Source organism: Pseudophryne corroboree (assembly GCF_028390025.1).
Source record: "Pseudophryne corroboree isolate aPseCor3 chromosome 3 unlocalized genomic scaffold, aPseCor3.hap2 SUPER_3_unloc_51, whole genome shotgun sequence".
NCBI lineage: Eukaryota > Metazoa > Chordata > Amphibia > Anura > Myobatrachidae > Pseudophryne > Pseudophryne corroboree.
In genome coordinates, this window is record NW_026967543.1 from 345,083 (window position 1) to 354,310 (window position 9,228).

The 9,228-nt window shown below is 48.7% G+C and overlaps 1 pseudogene; it reads right to left on the reverse strand.

Annotated features, from left to right (window-relative positions):
* The window catches only part of LOC134984412 (zinc finger protein 260-like), a 148,302-nt pseudogene that overhangs the window by 100,441 nt on the left and 38,633 nt on the right, over positions 1 to 9,228 (reverse strand).

Here is a 9,228-nt window from a genome sequence, read left to right on the forward strand (position 1 = left end):
GGGCGCGTCACAGTGACATCACTTATATCTATAGTAATAATACAGGGACATGACTGGGGAGGAAAGGGGATCTGGGAGCGGCGCAGTGCTGTCACATATCTATAGTAATAACACAGGGACATGACAGGGGAGGTGAGGTGATCTGGGAGTGTCTCAGTGACATGACATATCTATAGTAATAATACAGGGACATGACTGGGGAGGTGAGGGGATCTGGGAGAGTCACAGTGACCTCACTTATATCTATATCAATAATACAGGGACGTGACTGGGGAATTGAAGGGGTCTGGGACAGTCACAGTGACGTCACTTATCTATAGTAATACAGAGACATGACTGGGGAAGTGAGGAGATCTAGGAGCGTCACTGTGATGTCACTTATATCTATAGTAATAATACAGGGACATGACTGAGGAGGTGAGGGGATCTGGGAGTGTCACAGTGACATCACATATCTATAGTAATAATACAGGGACATAACTGTGGAGGTGAAGGAATCTGGGAGTGTCACAGTGACATCACTTATTTCTATAGTAATAATACAGGGACATGACTGGGGAGGTGAGAGGATCTGGGAGTGTATATATTGATATTTGATGTCTCCACCATTACACAGGATTACACAATAGTGAAGAAGACATCCAATGAGTATGAGACACCCAGCAGCCATCCCCCTGTATCAGGAGGACTGAGTAGAACCCAGAGCCCCATCACGGTGCCTCCACCTCACTCACTGACACATGAGAGACACGATGATCAGAAGATCCTGGAACTCACCAAGAAGGTCATTCAGTTGCTGACTGGAGAGGTGACGGCTGGGAATAGGGCATTATACAGTAACACCGGGGGACGTGTCTGGGTGATGACTGGAGAGGTGACTGCCGGGAATGGGGCATTATACAGTAACACCGGGGAACGTGTCTGGGTGATGACTGGAGAGGTGACCGCTTGGGAATGGGGCAATATAGTAACACCAGGGGTTGTGTCTGGGTGATGACTGGAGAGGTGACTGCTGGGAATGGGGAATTATACAGTAACACATGGGGATGTGTCTGCGTGATGACTGGAGAGGTGACTGCTGGGAATGGGGCATTATACAGTAACGCAGGGGGACGCGTCTGGGTGATGACTGGAGAGTTGACTGCTGGGAATGGGGCATTATACAGTAACACTGGGGGACTTGTCTGGGTGATGCCTGAAGAGGTGACTGCTGGGAATGGGGCATTATACAGTAACACCAGGGGACGTGTCTGGGTGATGACTGGAGAGGTGACTGCTGGGAATGGTACATTATACAGTAACACCAGGGGGCGTGTCTGGGTGATGACTGGAGAGGTGACTGCTGGGAATGGGACATTATACAGTAACACCAGGGGATGTGTCTGGGTGATGACTGGAGAGGTGACTGCTGGGAATGGGACATTGGCCCTCATTCCGAGTTGTTCGCTCGCAAGCTGCTTTTAGCAGCTTTACACACGCTAAGCCGCCGCCTACTGGTAGTGAATCTTAGCTTCTTAAAATTGCGAACGAAAGATTTGCAATATTGCGAAAAGACATCTCTGTGCAGTTTCTGAGTAGCTCTAGACTTACTCTGCCAGTGCGATCAGTTCAGTGCTTGTCGTTCCTGGTTTGACGTCACAAACACACCCAGCGTTCGCCCAGACACTCCTCCGTTTCTCCAGCCACTCCCGCGTTTTTCCCAGAAACTGTAGCGTTTTTTCCCACACGCCCATAAAACGGCCTGTTTCCGCCCAGAAACACCCACTTCCAATCACATAACGATCACCAGAACGAAGAAAAAAACGTAAGTAAAATACCTAACTGCATAGCAAATTTACTTGGCGCAGTGCGGACATTTCGCATGCGCACTAAGCGGAAAATTGCTGCGATGCGAAAAAATTTACACAGCGAACAACTCGGAATGACCACCATTATACAGTAACACCAGGGAATGTGTCTGGGTGATGACTGGAGAGGTGACTGCTGGGAATGCGATATATACAGTAACACCGGGGGATGTGTCTGAATGATGACTGGAGAGGTGACTGCTGGGAATGGGACATTATACAGTAACACCAGGGGAAGTGTCCGGGTGGTGACTGGAGAGGTGACTGCTGGGAATGGGACATTATACAGTAACACCAGGGGATGTATCTGGGTGATGACTGGACAGGTGACTGCTGGGAATGGGGCATTATACAGTAACACCAGGGGAAGTGTCTGGGTGATGACTGGAGAGGTGACTGCTGGGAATGGGGCATTATACAGTAACACCAGGGGACGTGTCTGGGTGATGACTAGAGAGGTGACTGCTGGGAATGGGACATTATACAGTAACACCAGGGGAAGTGTCTGGGTGATGACTGGAGAGGTGACTGCTGGGAATGGGACATTATACAGTAACACCAGGGGAAGTGTCTGGGTGATGACTGGAGAGGTGACTGCTGGGAATGGGGCATTATACAGTAACACCGGAGGACGTGTCTGGGTGATGACTGGAGAGGTGACTGCTGGGAATGGGACATTATACAGTAACACCAGGGGACGTGTCTGGGTTGTGACTGGAGAGGTGACTGCTGGGAATGGGGCATTATACAGTAACACCGGGGTACTTGTCTGGGTGATGCCTGAAGAGGTGACTTCTGGGAATGGGGCATTATACAGTAACACCAGGGGACGTGTCTGGGTGATGAATGAAGAGGTGACTGCTGGGAATGGGGCATTATACAGTAACACCGGGGTACTTGTCTGGGTGATGCCTGAAGAGGTGACTTCTGGGAATGGGGCTTTATACAGTAACACCAGGGGATGTGTCTGGGTGATGAATGAAGAGGTGACTGCTGGGAATGGGACATTATACAGTAACACCAGGAGATGTGTCTGGGTGATGACTGGAGAGGTGACTGTTGGGAATGGGACATTATACAGTAACACCAGGGAACGTGTCTGTGTGATGACTGGAGAGGTGACTGCTGGGAATGGTACATTATACAGTAACACCAGGGGATGTGTCTGGGTGATGACTGTATCACTGTGTGTGACAGGTTCCTAGAAGGTGTCAGGATGTTACTGTCTATGTCTCCATGCAGGAGGGGGAGTATATAGAGGAACACAGGGGTCTGTACAAAGACGTGATGATGGAGAATCACCGGCCCCTCACATCACTGGGTAAGAGGAGACTGTCATGTATTGTATAGGGGAGAGCAGGTATGGGGACCCCCTATATACACACATCATCTGATAATCACATATATACACTGTACTCAGTCACTGTGTGTCTCCTACAGATGGACCCAGTAACAGAGATACCCCAGAGAGATGTCCCCGTCCTCTGTATTCCCAGGATTGTACAGAGGAGAATCACAGGATCCCACAGGAGGATCAGGTAGGTGGGATTTAGGGTCTCCCCAATATACCAAAGTGACTGTCACTATATGATGTGTAGAGCAGCTGTGTGTGCCATTATATTTGTATTGTTTAATCTATTACTGAAATCAACAATTTTACATTTTTTTATTAATGGTTTACATAGGGTGAAGCTCAATTAAATAATATTAAAGTCAAAGATACAGAGGGAGAAGAAGAGACGTATTTCACTGATATGAAGGCAGAAGATATAGAGGGAGAAGAAGAGACGTATGTGACTGATATAAAGGCAGAAGATATAGAGGGAGAAGAAGAGACGTATATGACTGATATGAAGGCAGAAGATATAGAGTGAGAAGAAGAGACGTATGTGACTGATATAAAGGCAGAAGATATAAGGAGAGAAGAAGAGACGTATGTGACTGATATGAATGCAGAAGATATAGAGGGAGAAGAAGAGACGTATGTGACTGATATAAAGGCAGAAGATATAGAGGGAGAAGAAGATACGTATGTGACTGATATAAAGGCAGAAGATATAGAGGGAGAAGAAGAGACGTATGTGACTGATATAAAGGCAGAAGATGGAGAAGAAGAGACGTGTGTGACTGATATAAAGGCAGAAGATATAGAGGGAGAAGAAGATACGTATGTGACTGATATGAATGCAGAAGATATAGAGGGAGAAGAAGAGACGTATGTGACTGATATAAAGGCAGAAGATATAGAGGGAGAAGAAGAGACGTATGTGACTGATATAAAGGCAGAAGATATAGAGGGAGAAGAAGAGACGTATGTGACTGATATAAATGCAGAAGATACAGAGGGAGAAGGAGAGACGTATGTGACTGATATAAAGGCAGAAGATATAGAGGGAGAAGAAGAGACGTATGTGAGGGGAGATCAGCAGTGTAAGGAGGAGGAGATCCCTACAGATATCAGCACAGGTGAGTAATAAACACTTATTACAGAAAAGAGTCATATATTTTCCTTGCTCAGTCACTACAGCAATCTCTTATCCTACACCCTCCTCTGTCAGTACAAATTAGGGAACTGTATTTGCCCAGTGGGGGAGTCAGGAGCCATCACCTCTATTATACTCCTGCTCTCCCCCTCACATCATGGCACTGTGTTACCAGCCCAGAGATCTGACCAGTCTCCTCCCCACATTCTCTGGTGTGTCTTATATATCAGGAGCCATCAGCCCCTATTATGCTCCTGCTCTCCTCACATCATGTCACTGTGTGTTACCAGCCCAGAGATCTGACCAGTCTCCTCCCCACACTCTCTGGTGTATCTCATACATCAGGAGCCATCAGCCCCTATTATACTCCTGCTCTCCCCCTCACATCATGTCACTGTGTGTTACCAGCCCAGAGATCTGACCAGTCTCTTGCCCATATTCTCTGGTGTATCTCATACATCAGGAGCCATCAGCCCCAATTATACGCCTGCTCTCCTCCTTATATCATGTCACTGTGTGTTACCAGCCCAGAGATCTGACCAGTCTCCTCCCCACACTCTCTGGTGTATCTCATACATGAGGAGCCATCAGCCCCTATTATACTCCTGCTCTCCCCCTCACATCATGTCACTGTGTTACCAGCCCAGAGATCTGACCAGTCTCCTCCCCACACTCTCTGGTGTATCTCATACATCAGGAGACATCTGCCCCTATTACACTCCTGCTCTCCCCCTCACATCATGTCACTGTGTGTTACCAGCCCGGAGATCTGACCAGTCTCCTCCACACTCTCTGGTGTATCTCATACTTAGCACAGGAAATAAAGATAAAAATATACATTTTATACCCATAAGAAGAGCAAATAAATCCGGCCCAAGAATAGATCCATGCCCAGTAACTTAGTCCCAGTTGGCACATGTTACAGTAGGAAACAAACTCTGAGTGTCTGTAACAGTCTTACTCCTTTATCATATTACTTTGAGACGGAAGACAACTCCTCCGGGAGTGGTTTAGGTAAAGTGTCATGAAGTACTGTCAACAGGAATGTCCACTTTCTCTAACATTCTAGGGGATACTGGGACGGTGTTAGTACTATGGGGTATAGATCGGGTCTATTGGATCCTAGCACTTTAAGAAATCATTAGTGTGCTGGCTCCTCCCCTCTATGCCCCTACTAACAGACTCCGTTTAGAAAAATGTGCTGTATATGTACTGATTAAATATAAATGCACACATTGATAAAGGCTTGATTGCCAACAGCACCCACCCTCTAAAACCCCACCCACCGTGGATGGAGATCGTGTCTGCTGAGGAAGACCACTCCTGTTGATGTAGGACACCGCTGTGACGTTGTCTGACTGAACTTGAATGGCTCGATCTTGCAGAAGATGTGCCGCCTGTAGAAGGCCGTTGTATATGGCCCTTAGTTCCAGAATGTTTATTTGAAAGACAGATTCCCGGCTTGACCACTTTCCTTGGAAGTTTTCCCCCTGGGTGACTGCTCCCCAACCTTTGAGGCTTGCATCCGTGGTTAGAAGAATCCATTTCTGAATCCTGAACCTGCGGCCCTCGAGCAGGTGAGAAGTTTGCAGCCACCAGAGGAGTGAAAATCTGGTTTTCGGCGACATGCGTATCTGCTGGTGCATGTGAAGATGCGATCCCGACCACTTGTCCAGGAGATCCAGCTAGAAGAACCGTGCATAGAATCTTCTGTATTGTAGAGCCTCGTAGGAGGCTACCATCTTCCCCAAAAGGCGAATGCACTGATGAACCGATACCCGGGGAGGTTTTAAGACATCCCTGACAATTGATAGGATCACCAACGCTCTCCCCACCGGTAGAAAACACCCTCTGCACTTCCGTGTCGAGTATCATCCCCAGGAAGGGCAGTCTCCTTGTCGGTTCCAAATGTGACTTTGGAAGGTTCAGGATCCACCCATGATCCCAGAGTTGTTGAGGTGAGAGTGCAATACTCTGCAACAGCTTCTCCTTGGAAGATGCCTCTATCAGCAGATCATCCAGTTATGGAATTATGTTCAATCCCTGTTTGCGTAGGAGGAGCATCATCTCCGCCATGACCTTGGTGAACACCCTCGGTGCTGTGAAGAGGCCAGATGGCAACGTCTGGAACTGATAGTGACAGTCCTGTAGTGCAAACCGTAGATAGGCTTGGTGAGGTGGCCAGATCAGAATGTGAAGGTACGCATCCTTGATATCCAGGGATACTAGGAATTCCCCCTCCTCCAGACCTGAGATCACTGCTCTCAGAGACTCCATCTTGAATTGGAAAACCCTCAAGTAGGGGTTCAACAACTTCAGGTTCAATATAGGCCTTACCGAACTGTCCGGTTTCAGTACCACAAACAGGTTTGAGTAATAACCCTTGGTTTTTGGGTGAGGTGGAACTGGAACAATGACATTTGTTCGTACCAATTTTTTAATGGCCTCCTGTAGGATAGCACTTTCTGTCAACGATGCTGGTAAGCCTGATTTGATGAATCTGTGAGGTGGGAGTTCCTGAAACTCCAGTCTGTACCCCATGGCAACAATATCTTTTACCCAGGGGTATAGGCATGATGATGCCCAGACGTGACTGAAATCTCTTAGTCTCACTCCCACCTGCCTGATCTCCACGCTGGGAGGTCCACCGTCATGCTGAAGATTTGAAGGAAGCAAAACCTGGTTTCTGTTCCTGGGAACCTGTTGGTGTGGTTTTTTTTTTGATCTTTCCCGACCTCCTCTAAAGAAGGTTGGAGGGGGTTTGGATTTTTAAAATTTTGCGGTCCGAAAGGACTGCAGTGTAGATGAAGGATAAGATTTCCTAACCAGGGCTGCTGTGGAGGGAAGAAATGTCTGCTTACCCGCAGTCACCGTGGATATCCACACATCCAATGCGTCCCCAAATAGTGCCTGACCTGTGAATGGCAGGTTCTCCACTTTTTTCTTGGATTCTGCATCCGCAGTCCATTGGCGTAGCCAGAGTCCTCGGCGTGCCAAGACAGCCATGGAAGTAGCCCTTGCATTAAGCAGGCCAATGTCCTTCATGGCCTTCACCATGAAACCTGCAGAATCCTGTATTTGACGTAAAAATAAGTCAATGTCACTCCTATTCATAGTATCGAAGTCCTCTAATAAGGTGCCTGACCACTTTACTATGGCTTTAGAAGTCCACGCACAAGCAGTAGTGGGTCTTAAAGCCACGCCTGTAGCAGGGTATAGTGTTTTGAGTGTAGTCTCAATCTTGCGGTCAGCCAGGTCCTTTAAGGCGGTTGAACCAGGGACAGGTAAAACCACCTTTTTAGACAGCCTAGATACAGAAGCATCTACTATAGGTGGGTTTTCCCACTTCTTCCTATCCTCTTCAGGGAAAGGGAAAGCAATGAGAATTCTTTTAGGGATCTGGAATATTCTCTGGGTTTTCCCAGGATTTTTTAAACAAGGAGTTTAACTCCTTAGAAGCAGGGAAGGTAAGCGAGGATTTCTTATTTACTGAAATATAAGATTCCTCTACTTGTTCCGGAACCTTCTCAGAAATATGCAAAACATCCCTAATGGCTTCAATCATTAGCTGCACCCCTTTAGCAAGGGATGCATCCCCCCCCCCCCTGCATATCGCCATCACCGTCCCCTGTATCAGAGTCGGTATCAGTGTCAGCTTGCATTATCTGGGCAAGTGTACTCTTTTTTGGGTATGGAGGTGGGGATTTAGATGAAGTAGTGGGAGCTGAATACTTCAAACCCACCACAAATTGTCTCAAAACCTGCGTCTCTTTCTCAGTATGTGACATCCTTGTTGAAATCTGGGATATCATTCCCCTTAAAGAATCCACCCATGGGGGTTCGGATTCAGAAGGCTGAGACAGCACATTGCAGTCCTGAGTACATGGAATAGACACAGAGTCCTTAGCAGGGCCGGATTGGCCATTGCTGTTACCGGGGAAGTCCCCGGTGGGCCGAGTGGCGTGAGGGGCCGCATCTCATATGTGGCTCCGCCCCCCCTCCTATGTGTCACCCTGCGCCGCGGCAGCTATAGAGAGCACAGGGCAGGCTCTCTAGGGAGGAGAGACTGTACAGTCCTGCAGCAGAGCCGGCCCCCCCACCACCTCCTCCCCCGGGCTGCAGCTTGCTATCGGGAAATTTATAAAAGGGGGCGTGGCCACGGGGGTCCGTGATTAGGCCACGCCCCCAACTTTGCCTGGGGTCAAGTGGTCGTCTGTGTGTCCCGTAGCCTGCCTCCCTCTGTGCTGTGGGGACCTGGAGGTAACATTTGACTTATATGTGTGTATGCATGTGTACATACATATATGGGCTTGTGTGGAGGGTGAGTGTGTGTGTGTGGTGAATGGGATGTAACAGGATGTGTGTGTGTGGTAATTTGGCGGGTAACAGGCTGTGTGTGTGTGACTGGGATGTAATAGGCTGTGTGTGTGTGTGTGTATCTGTGAAGTGTAAATGTGCCCCCCCCAGTGTCCTGTGAAGTGTCTAACCCCCCCCCCCCCCCCCCCCGTGTTCTGTGAAGTGTCATCCCCCCCCCCCCCAGTGTTCTCTGAAGTGTCACACCCCCCCCCAGTGTTCCGTGAAGGTGTCACCCCCCCCAGTGTTCCGTGAAGTGTCACCGCCCTAGTGTTCCGTGTTCTGTAAAATGTCACCCCCCCCAGTGTTCTGTGAAGCGTCACCCCCCCAGTGTTCTGTGAAGCGTCACCCCCCCCAGTGTTCTGTGAAGCGTCACCCCCCCCAGTGTTCTGTGAAGCGTCACCCCCCCCCAGTGTTCTGTGAAGCGTCACCCCCCCCAGTGTTCTGTGAAGTGTCACCCCCCCCCAGTGTTCTGTGAAGTGTCACCCCCCCCCAGTGTTCTGTGAAGTGTCACCCCCCCCAGTGTTCTGTGAAGTGTCACCCCC